Consider the following 12336-nt stretch of genomic DNA (forward strand, 5'->3'; position numbering starts at 1 on the left):
AGAGAGAGAGAGAGAGAGAAGAAGAGAGAGGGGGAGAGTGAGAAAAGAAGAGAGGAGTAGAGAGGAGTAGAGAGAGAAGAAGAGAGAGAGAGAAGAAGAGAGGGCGAGAGAGAGAAAAGAGAAAAGAAGAGAGGGGTAGTAGAGAGAGAGAGAAGTAGAGAGGGGGAGAGAGAGAAGAAGAGAGGGGTGAGAGAGAGAGGGAGATAGAGATAGAGAGAAAAGAAGAGAGGGAGAGAGAGAGAGAGAAGAGAGAGAGAGACACGACCCTGCGTACCCAGGCCACACTGCTCACCTGCTGCCACCGGTATGTCTCCAACCACTTGCCGGTATGTATAGCAGTACACCAGATCACACATCAGAGTCAGACCCGTCATCTGAAACAGAGTCCAGATACATGACTGGCACAGTACGCACAATTGCACAAGACAACATCGCCCGCCCACCCATGCACACCGAGGCAAAGTCCTCACAGCCCCTCCCGCTGCCCATCAGAGCATGCCCATCCATGAACACCCGGGCCTCACTGCTTACCTTCCACCACCGGCATGTAGGCAGCAGGTCCCACCACGTGCAGCTGCAAGCCACAAGCCCATGGCCCGCAGACATGGCACCCTCCACACCATGCAGCCACGCTGCGCAGGCTGCCAGGTCTCACGCCAATTGCTAGGTCTTGATTACACCATGGCATAGGACATACCAGAGCACCCGGCAAGATCGCAGCCTGCACAGCCGCTCATCTCAATGGGTGCCACTAACTCTGCGATCCTAGAAGCGAGGCCACGTGACGGTAGGTCCACGCAGCCTGCTGGTTCTGCCTACACTGCCGTCCAGCAAGGCACACAATTCCTGAGCAGTCTGGACCGCCGGGCCGGGGCATAATCGCATGCTGCACACTCGTTCAGCAGCTCAAAGTGCCAATAACTCAGTGCACCCCAAGTCACCATCCTGTGGTGGGGTGCCTGTGCTGGCCGCAATGCAGCATGTGCCACAAACCCTGTTCAACCCCAGTCAGCACCACGTGGTGGTAGGCCTGTGCTGGGCTCCAGACCTCGGGTCCATCATCCAGTCCCCACCGGCAGAGTGGTATGTGACGTCATCCACTCCTTATATTTGCGGGGTCGCCTGGCCTGTGATGCCTGTGCCGGATGGGTGTGGTGTGCGTTCAAACTTGCATTCAGGGAGTGGCTGTGACATGCTGACAACTAGTCCAGTGACCTGCACACCACCAGCGAATACGCCTGTGATGGGTAGCAATGAGGCCCCCGTGGGAGCGTCAGCGGAGTGGTTGGGCCAGTTGTATGCCATAACAGCGCAGGGCTTGCAAAATTGACTTGTGGGCTCTGGGCATCATCAGTCCATATCTGGAAAAGAAAGTGGCTGATGGGTGTGTCCCTGTTGGGGTGTCCACGGGACCCGTTACACAAATTGCTATGTAGCACTCTCGACTGGCATCTCACAGGATAAGCATCATTGACGCAAGGGAAATCACTATCCCTACATTCATCCACACATACATACATGAATGATGAAAGACATGACACAGCAGTGCATCACTGGAAGTCTATTGCACATCCAGTGCAGTTTTGCAGCTGGAGCGGTACAGGGCACTGTCAAACACACTACACAATATGGGCACTTGGAGGACCAGCCTGAGTCCATCTATTGGAGACAAGTACTGCGGAAGAGGAGGGGTGCAGTCCGCAGACAGGTCGCCGTGTCATTGGTCATCAAACAGGATGTAGCAATCCATGTTGTTGACCAAAGTGAGTGCATCTGAGTGAATCAGGGGTCATTGCAAGGTCATGAGGCCATGTGCGGGACCAAGCAGGAACAGGCCAGGTGGCGGAAATGAATGCTACTGAGTCCTTCTGATCACAGGCCCACCCACGTCCTCTTCCATGGATGTGTGCTCTGCCCCAACTGTGGATGTTGCTGTACCGGCTGACACTTCAGGGGCCAGAGGTGGATTGTCAGCCGCACTGTGTGCCACTGACTCTTCAGGGGCCAAAGGTGGATTGTCGGCCGCACTGTGTGCCACTGACACTTCAGGGGCCGGAGAGGGATTGTTGGCCACACTGTGTGCCACTGACACATCAGGTGCCGGAGTGATTAGGCCTGCCGCACTGGGAGGCAGAGACACAACAGGGGGTGGAGATGTGAATGGTGTGGGGGCAGCAGCATTCATGATCGCCACGCCTTGTGCCAGCAATGCCATGATGAGGATCTGCAGGGCATTGTAGATCCCAGCTACATTCCCCTGATGTGCAGCGGTGGCTACCATCCTTTCCGCCTCCATGTGCACCATGTCCTCCATGAGCCTCCGCAAGTGTGCCAGCTCTCGGCTGTTATCACTGGAGCCACTCTGAGCAGACAGGTGTTCTTCTCTCTGCATCATGACTCCAGCGATGTCAGTCAGGGCTCGCTGGAGACCATGGAGTGGGCCTACACACTCAAGGATGGCGTCAAGTTTGGTTACCATGTTGCCGAAGCCCAACCTCACCTGCTCTGCGGTCTCCCTCTGGCACTCCAGCACACAGCGTTGGAAGGCCATGTGTTGTTCCTGGGGGTCTTGGGGGAGGGCCGGGGCTGTGGGTGCCTCTTGCTGGGTGCTTTTGGTTGTGGTTGGGGTCTCCTCGATGTAGCTGGGCTGCCCTGATCCTGAAGGCGAGTGGAGGATGAGGTCAATGATGTCTTGGATGGTTTGGGTGTCGATGCTGGTGTTGTCCTCCTCGTCATCAGTGAACAGTGGCTGGGACTGCTCCGCAGGAGGTGTTGACAGTGCCCCTGCAATGTGAAGGGGAGATGGTGTATTACAATGTGTCCACATGTATGTAGCCGCATGGTACATGTTTACATTCAGACAGCATGGCATTGTACATTGTGACAGTGTTTAGATCTGGGTGAGGACCCCGAGTCATTGTGGGTGTGCAAATTGCTCTGCTTGATTGTTCATGTGTGCCACTGTGCCCATCTCCAACCATCCCTCCTGTACCTGGTGGTCAGTCACCCTGATGCGGTTGTGTTATGTCCTGGCGAGCAGTGTCTGATCCCCCAACTCGGGCCATAGTCTCCACACTGATGGCAGTCGACACCAGCTCCTTCAAGTCATCCAGCTCGAGCTGTGGTGCTGTGGGCCCCCACCTCCAGTCTGCGTTGCTGCCTTCTGGTTGGTGGAGAGTTTCTCCTTGGTCTGCCACTTGATGTCATTACATTGCCTCTTGGCCTCATCCATTGTCCTCTTGTGCTCACCTACAGCATTCGCCTTCTCCACTATGTCCCACTATATTCCATTTTTGGTGCCCTATGACACATTGGAGGTGATGAACAGTTGTTGATGGTGTTCCATCACCTTCATGACTATGATCCTATTCACATGTGGACTGAACTTCGTCTTCCTCTTCTTCTTGTCCTTGCCCTTCCCTGTCCCCGAGGTCCCGGGGTGGTCGTCTGGGGTGCTTGTGGGGTTACGCTCATCCACTGCATCTGCTCTGACTGCCTCCCTGGTGCTTGGGTGTTGGTGAGTTTGTGTTTGGGTGTTTTTTCTACTTTTACAGTGATTTTCCCGCCTGCCAGGCGTGTGTTGCAGAGCTGGCGCTGCTTATCGCTGATTTCCTCATCGCGATTTGCCCCATCGCAGGTTTGTTGGTGTTATGGTTTGTGTCTTTGCCTCCATAGAGGTGGTTGAATCGTCCCACTATATTCCATTTTTGGTGCCCTATGACACATTGGAGGTGATGAACAGTTGTTGATGGTGTTCCATCACCTTCATGACTATGATCCTATTCACATGTGGACTGAACTTCGTCTTCCTCTTCTTCTTGTCCTTGCCCTTCCCTGTCCCCGAGGTCCCGGGGTGGTCGTCTGGGGTGCTTGTGGGGTTACGCTCATCCACTGCATCTGCTCTGACTGCCTCCCTGGTGCTTGGGTGTTGGTGAGTTTGTGTTTGGGTGTTTTTTCTACTTTTACAGTGATTTTCCCGCCTGCCAGGCGTGTGTTGCAGAGCTGGCGCTGCTTATCGCTGATTTCCTCATCGCGATTTGCCCCATCGCAGGTTTGTTGGTGTTATGGTTTGTGTCTTTGCCTCCATAGAGGTGGTTGAATCGTGGACATTGTCCACGGTTTCGGAAGACTATTGCATGCTACCGCCATGTTGTGAATTCCATGTTGTCACAGAGTTGTTTTCCTGCGATAGGCTGCGATGTTGGAAGTTGCGTTACGCTACGCTTGCGGTAGTTTTAATGTGTCTGCTGCATATATTTGTGTGTTATAATTCCCCTTGTTTACTAAGAAAGTAAATTAACAAAGGGGTTTAATCAATCAATCAATCAGGAAATTTGTCGAGCGTACTACTCACCAGTGAGGGTCTCAAAGCGCTGGGGGGAGGGGGTGCTGTAACTGCTCGAATAGCCAGGTCTTGAGTAGCCTCCTGAAGGTTAGTAGGTCTTGGGTCTGCCGTAGAAGGATGGGGAGGGTGTTCCTGATCTTGGCGGCGAGGTAGGAGAACGATCTGCCACCGGAGGTTGCTCTTCGGATGCGAAGGACGGTAGCTAGGGAATGGTTGGTGGAGGGGAGCAGCCGGTTTGTGGTGTAGAAGGTGAGTCGTCATTTGAGGTATGCTGGTCCGGTGTCGTGGAGTGCCTTGTGTGCGTGGGTGAGGAGTTTGAAAGTGATTCTCTTGTTGATGGGCAGCCAGTGCAGGTCTTTCAGGTAGGGTGTGATGTGGCTGTTTTGAGGCATGTCGAGAATCAAGCAGGCAGAGGCGGTCTGTATGCGTTGCAGTCGTTTCAGCAGTTTGGCCAGGGGTCCCGCGTAGAGGGCCTTTCCATAGTCCAGCCTGCTGCTGACGAGGGCATGGGTGACCGTTCTTCTTGTATCAGTGAGGATCTACCTGTAGATCTTGTGGAGCATGCGGATGGTGTTGAAGCAGGACGATAAGATGGTGTTGACTTGCTTGGTCATGGAGAGTGTTGCGTCGAAGATGAACCCCAGGTTCCGTGCGTAGTCGGTGGCTGTGGGTGCTGCTCCCAAGGTGGTCGGCCACCAGGAGTCATCCCAGGCTGAGGGGGTGGAGCTGAGGATGAGGACCTCCATCTTGTCCGAGTTTAGCTTCAGACGGCTGTTTTTCATCCATTCGGTGACGGCTTTCATTCCTTAGTGGAGGTTGGTTTTGGCGGTGAGGGGGTCCTGTGTGTCGTCGCCGTAGGAGATGATATTGAGGTTGTGCAGTCTGGCGACTAAGAAGCTGATTTTTATGATGGTGGACAGAGTGTACTGTGTAGGGCAATAGAGTTAATAGCTCTATTGCCCTGAAAAAATACCCGCCTGCCAAATTTTGAAATGTCTATCAGTCCAACGGACATTTCACCCATTGTCAGGAACTACCCACAATGTGGTTCCTGCTATTGTATTGAAATGTTGTCTTATGGCGCCATCAAACATGAAATCAAATGAAGGCAGGGTCACCAGTCAACCCACTCACATGTCAAAGACCGAATCATAATAAGAAGGGCCTCTCAAGCTGTCCTTCCCAAAGGCACACTGGATTTGTGCTTCCAGTAGTGCTAATAAATAAATAAGGTGGCCAGGAGGGGAGGGTTTCTCTTTGTATGGAGAGAAGATAGCACCTGCTTAGAAGTGATTAGTCCAGTGAGTGTTGAAAAGCAGATGTGGGAATAGCTTGAAAAATTCGTAGATGTGAGCTTAAGATTCCTTCTTATCTGCCACTGTTTAAGGTCCATTAGCATAGAAGTGTATCTTTACTTTCTACTAGTCAATGTACCAGGAGTCCTATGTCACTTTATGTTTCTGAGGGATGGGTACCATCTTGTGGAAGAGGAAGAGGTCCTCCCGAACATGGACTCCAAAATGGGGCGATGGACTGTGAACACAAATAACCACCAATATGACCACCAGTGAGCAGGAATGCATGTCTAAGCCTTGCACAATGTAATTAATTGCATGCTGTAGAGGCAGTCCTGATTAGGAGCATTAGCAACCTTTGTAGGTCCCTTTGTAGAGGGCTCTCACTGGAAACGTGCAGCACTGTTATCTGCTGGATATCTTGAGTAGAAGGATATGAGTATTAGGGCAGTATGGAGGATATATTAGCTCATGCGTCTTTCCAATATAGCGGCTGGCAAATACACAGGAAAAAAGACAAAGTCAGTGGAGAGGGAAGTGCTAAGGTGCTGAAAGCCGGAAGGTGCAGGAAGGACCAGTCAAGTGGCTGCTCAGACATGGTGCCAAGGTAGGTGAATACCGGTCATGAGGAGTTGCGGGCGGGAGCTCTGCCCAAGGGGCTTGGAGGGCTGTCCACAATAGTATATGGCAGCACCATGCGAAAGCAGTACTGAGGTCTAGCACTCCTGCAGTCTCGAAGCCAAAGAAAAGGTGATACAAGGATGATTGGCGGGCTGTAAAAATGGAAGTTAATTTAATTTCATATGGAATAGTACATTTCTGTCTAAGACAGTTGAAAGTTCTCATATAGGAAACATAATGAGAAGCCTTAGCCATGAATGTGCTACGCAAACAAATGATGGACAGAATGCTGAATAAATCATACATTCACCCCCAGTCAAGAAATCTGAGTTAAATCCATTGTTCATTTGCTCTCCATGCCACCCCAGTTTAGACCCAGACATATGCAAATCAGTCTTGACCCTGTGCCTCATGGAATGGAACTATGTATACATTATAAAACCTAATATTCCTTTCATGAGTTACTGCTCTGAGTCTAAATTCAGGTTAGGATTTTGGTTTCATTTGAAATGTATATTACTAATTTCATGTCAACAGCAAAAGCCAAAAGGAGGGAAACGCGCCAAGAATTCATTTCAATGTTTTTTGTGAAGTCTGTAAACATTCCGACCGGAGCAATACCTCACTTGTTAATTCTACTAATCTATATGAAGTGTCTCATTAAATTCATACTTGTTTGATTCAATTAACAGTGCTAGCGGAGTGTGTAATCATGCCATGTACTGCTAATGAAAAGATCTTTGCTGGCCTTTATCAGATTTTCTTTAGTGTCTACATGAAGGTGGTTATGGAAAGCAATGCGTTAGGTTAATCTGCTCATGATATAAAATAATAGCAGACAAAATAAAATGTGACCAGAAGAGCTTCCTGGGAGTTTCCAAATGGAACATGATTTTTATACGTATACGGGGAAAAGGGCTATTCACAAATTGCATTTTGTAGTTTGTAGGGTATTATTGTGGTAGTGCTATTGACATATTGAAAAATACTATTTACAAGCCTCCACCTCCCCTATCTTTTCTGTATGGAGATTTCTGCAAATGTGGGCAGATCTCCGCACATGTAGCTATACGGTTCTGTAGTAAATGTGGGAGGGACCAGGGGAGTTCCTGGAAAATGGGGATACTTACTACTACATAAGAGGAGTTTAGGGGAGTTTCAGAAGGTGTGAGAAGTTGGCCTAGTATATGCTGTCCACCAGTTAAAGTGGGTACCCTGTACCAGTCCAAACTACCCTTATGGTGGTTTAAGAGGTCAATGATAACCATAGAAAGCAATCCAAGTGGTACCTGTGGCGAGCAGCCTTCAGGCTTAGTCTTGAAGGAATGTTAAGCAGCTTGTTTTAACAGAATGCAACCTTATTGTATTGGTTAAATGAAAGGAGAAGCACACAGTAGCTATAAAAATATGTATTTATTATAACACATTCTAAGTACGTCACGGTATCTGCTACACACAGATAAACACAAAACACACAATACTGTAGCACAGAAACAATCATAAGTAGCACTAATACACAGTGGGCTTCAGGTGGAGACCAAACCATATACCAAAATAGCGGTATCAGAACCACAGCTCGGGTCAAGACAGTGTCTAGAGGACGTAGAATCGCTGGGACCCCAAGGAACCACCCAAGGTGAGTAAGTAGGGAACCCACAGAGGTTGGGGCAGTGTGGGAACACGAACACGTGCGCCGTACAATTGTATGGGAGAGTCGTGTTTTTTTTTTAAAGTTTAAGGACCCTTCTAAGTGGACTTCAATGAAACCCCGTGGAAGTTAGCAGGTTGGAGAGCCACCCTACCCGTGGATACCATTGTACCAGAGTTTACTGTCCCAGGGAAGCCGGGTGAGTAGGTCTGAAGTGGCGTCGGAAACCGCTGTTGATCTCTATGGATGACTTCAAAGAAGAGCCACTGCTGGGAAGAAGAAAAGTGTCTGTTGGAATCCAAAGGTGTATTCTTGATGAAGAGTGCCTGGAAGCACTGGGGGCAGAGTCTGGGTCATTCAGGAGTGACCGGGGGCTCAGTAGATGAATGCCGACCGGCAAATGCGGCAAATCTGTAATTATGCAAAAATCATCATGGCCAAAAAATCACATAATTCCAGTGGCTGTGGGTATAATGGCTGTAATGCATGGGTTGCAACTTTAGTGCATGACATTCGAAAATAATCATACTATATTACATAGGATGTTGACAGGTTGTTTTTTTCTGCTGCTTGGAACTGGAGGTTGCTGAACATCATTCATCATAATCAAAATATACCATTTGCAGCCATTAATCCAAGTAGGATGTTTTTTTTAACTCCAGGGGAGGAAGTGGTCCCTTAATCTTCTATCAAACTGCTTTTCTAAAAACGCTTTTACATTTAACATTATGAAAACAGACTTTTCTAGTTTAGCAAAAATTGACTCCTATTTATATTAATTTGCTGCTGTTGTGGACTTCATTCATGTTTGGCGAGGGCCTTGAGAATCTGAATGTGGCAGTGGGGACAAAGGTGGGGCTGAAAACAAAATAATCCGTATGTTTTTTAGGTCTTTCACCACCTGGTAGATACATATAAAATATCGGGCAGCTTAAATGAAAAATAAATAACTAAATACTGTTGTTAGTCAGTGAAAAATGCACTATAGTACATTATGAAACCTCTATTAGTTAATATACTGCAAAGGTCTGTGTGTAACCAGAGTGCCACAGAATTAAATATTTAGCGGTGCAGTGGAGAATAGTGACATGTATTTTTTGTGCTCCGAGGTCATAGCCTGTACCAGAAAGCACTTTGAATATGTAAGTCATTATTTATTCTTGCATTAAACACAGTATAAGATAGACTGCTACAAAATTAGCAAAATGTTTTACAATAACATCGTGCTTCCAAAAAATATAGAGTTTAGTAATACCCTGAATGTATGTAATACATTTCTTTTTGCATAACTGTCCCTTCAATACCTCCTCGGGGACAGTAAGCCCAATGTAAATATAATTAAACTTAAAAGCACGCACTTCACAGCTCAGTAGTGAACTCTTTGCTCTACCAAAGAAAAAGAATAAATCTTTGCCATCACAAATCTTTAAGTGATTAGATCAATTGAAGCCAGTACTGACTCGCAAACATCCCATACATTTGCAGATTACCCTTTACATTTGCAGATTAACTCGTTGCTCACATGTGTATTTCTTTCAGACAAGCAGGCAACCAAGCGGAAAAGCTTCTTTTGCCGAATGTCCGGCTTTGGTTTCATTCCACAGGACACTCCCTGAATGACACTCCAGCAGATGCATTTCAACTATTGAAATTAAGAGTACACAGATTTTTTTGACTTTTTTTGATAAAGTTGTATATAGTGCGAACTAGACCCTGGAAGGGTATCAGAGCGCTTTACAAATGTTACATAAAATAGAGATAGAACTAGGAACATAAATATGAGTAGATTACAGGAAAATGTAAATGTTGTCAGTATTAATTGTAGATCCAGAACGTACTCAAGAGCGCATTAGCCATTCGTGCTTAGAGTTCAGCCTAGACCCTGGTAGATGAGCTGTGTCTGATTGGTAGTTAAGTCGCTCAAGAACTGGGTTCAGGGTAGAATTTTGTTCATTAAAAGTAGTTTGACTTCTTTTTTGAAGGAATTGATTTAAGGGTTCATTCTGATTCCCGGGGGAAAGGGCATTCCAAATCGTTGTTGCTAGGCTGGAGAAAGTAAGGTTGTATGTTTTTTTCCTGAAATTTTTGAGGTTTCAATAGCCATGTGCTGGTGCTTCTCATGGTTCTGCTGCCACCTGATAATTCCAGTTTATTGGATAGATACGTTGGTGTGTTAAAGTGCATGGCTTTGTTTGTCATGCAGGCAATTTTTAGCTGAGTACTTACCTCTTAAGGGAACCAGTTTAGTGCCTTTAGATCAGTGGTGATGTGGTTGTTCTTTTCGAAGCCGGTGACATGTCTTGCAGCCACGTTGAGTGAGGCTCTTAGTGGAGCCAGTCTGGATCTCTGCAAACCACATACGGTTGTATTCTCATAGTCTATTCTGGGTATCACTAGAGCTTGCATGGCTGATTTGAGGTAATCGGTGGTGAGGAAGGATTTTAGTTTTCTAAGAATGTTCATATGAAAGGTTGCTTCTCTGGTGGCTGTGCTGATGTTTTTCTCTATGGTGAAATTCATGTTGAGTGTTATTCCCAGTGATCTTATGGAATCTATGATGTGTAGTGTGCAGTTTATTTATAATTTATTTTATTTAATTGCTTCTATAGCGCAGGATTCGACCCCCGAAAGGGTATCTCCGCGTTTTGCTCGCTGTAAGTGTCCGACAGTGCCTTTAGGACATGCAGGAGAGAGTCTAAACCTCCCCAAAAAGATGCGTTTTGAGTGCTTTCCGGAAGGAAAGAAGGTTGGTGTTATGTCGCATGTCAATAGGGAGTTTGTTCCAGAGGGAGGGTCCTACATAGGAGAGTGCTCGGCCACCCTGCCTGGCTTTCTTGATGAGAGGTATTTTTAAAAGGAATTGACTGCCAGAGCGCAAAAAGCGTTCTGGTGCATAGATTTGAAATTTCTGAGTTAGATAAAAGGGACCAGATCCAAAGAGACTCTTGTGTATGATGCAACAGATCTTGAACTCAATCCTCTGACGCACAGGCAGCCAATGGAGTTCTTTCAGGAGCGGCCTGGATGGTGTTCTGGGGGGGGGGGGGGGGGCATTGAGAACCAATCTGGCCGCGGTGTTTTGGGCCACCTGCAGTCGAAGTAAGAAGGCCATTACAATAATCCAACCGACTTATTACGAGTGCTTGGACTAAGGTCTTTCTGTAACCGTCTGATAGGAAGGGAAATACCCTTCTTAGGAGCCCAATTGTTCGAAAACAGGATCCAGTCACCAGATTCACATGCTCGTTTAAAACGAGGTTCTGGTCCAGTCGCACTCCCAGGTTCTTGACTGATTGTTTTGGACAGGGAATAGGTTCTAACTCCAGAGGCCATCAATCCGGAGACCAAAGGAGATTGGCTTTCCCAATAAGCATAACTTCTGTCTTGCCCACGTTACACTGGAGACAGTTGGAGGTCATCCAGTTAGATACCGCTCTCATACCCTCAGCAAAAAGGTTCTTAGTTTCTGGGGTAAGAGTCTGGAAAGGAAACAGGAGCTGGGTGCCGTCAGCATACGACACCGGGGTAAACCCATATGTTCTCACAATGTCATCAAGGGGGGCCACATACACATTGAATAATGTGGGGCTTAAACATGAGCCCTGTGGATCCCCCTTGGTGAGTTCCCTGGAGATGGAACGATAGGAACCCAGGTTGACAGTTTGTGAGCGGCCAGTAAGGAAACTCTCCAACCAGGACAGAGCTACACCTCCAATACCTACTTTCTGCAGCCGGCCTAGAAGAATCTCATGTGACACAGTGTTGAAGGCTGCAGACAGGTCTAACAGCACCAGAATCATGGATCCTCCTCTATCCTGTGTCATCTTGATGTGATCTATCACGGAGAGGAGCGCAGATTCGGTGCTGTAGTTGGGTCTGAACCCATATTGTAAATGGTCCAGACCCCCTGTAGCCTCGATGAATTTAGACACATGGGTGTTCACATGGTTCTCTGCCAGTTTGCTCAAGAATGGTAGAAGGGAAATGGGGTGTAAGTTGGATACTTCTGTCCACGGCAGGGCCGTGTTTTTACGAATAGGGTTTACCACCGCCTTTTTCCAGTCAGGAGGAATTTGTCCCTCTGTTAGAGACAAATTGATGACCGTCTGTATCATGGGGCACAGTAAGTTGCTTATTAAAGCCGTTGTTTTTGATGGGATTAGATCTAATGGGGATCCAGTTGATGTTATTTATCAGGGACAGGATTTCTGTTTGACTGGTTTCAGGAAATTCGGCCAGCCTGGATTGGTTGATATCCAAAGGTATCTGAGTATTTTTTGTAGTCACCCCAGTACTCTTAGCCATTGTGATCTTTGGATAAATAGCATCTATTTTGCTTTCAAAGAAAAGGGAGATCTCATCACATAAGTATTGGGAGAACTCATCAGGACTCTCACAGGCTAATGGCTTTACAAAGGTCTGTAAGA

The 12336-nt window shown here is 47.4% G+C and overlaps 1 protein-coding gene across 1 annotated transcript in view; it reads left to right on the forward strand.

The window, feature by feature from the left end:
• The window catches only part of ZMAT4 (zinc finger matrin-type 4), a 2083246-nt gene that overhangs the window by 594742 nt on the left and 1476168 nt on the right, over positions 1–12336 (forward strand). The gene's annotated exons all lie outside the window — the stretch shown is intronic.

Source organism: Lissotriton vulgaris, chromosome 11, assembly GCF_964263255.1.
Source record: "Lissotriton vulgaris chromosome 11, aLisVul1.2, whole genome shotgun sequence".
Classification (NCBI taxonomy): domain Eukaryota; kingdom Metazoa; phylum Chordata; class Amphibia; order Caudata; family Salamandridae; genus Lissotriton; species Lissotriton vulgaris.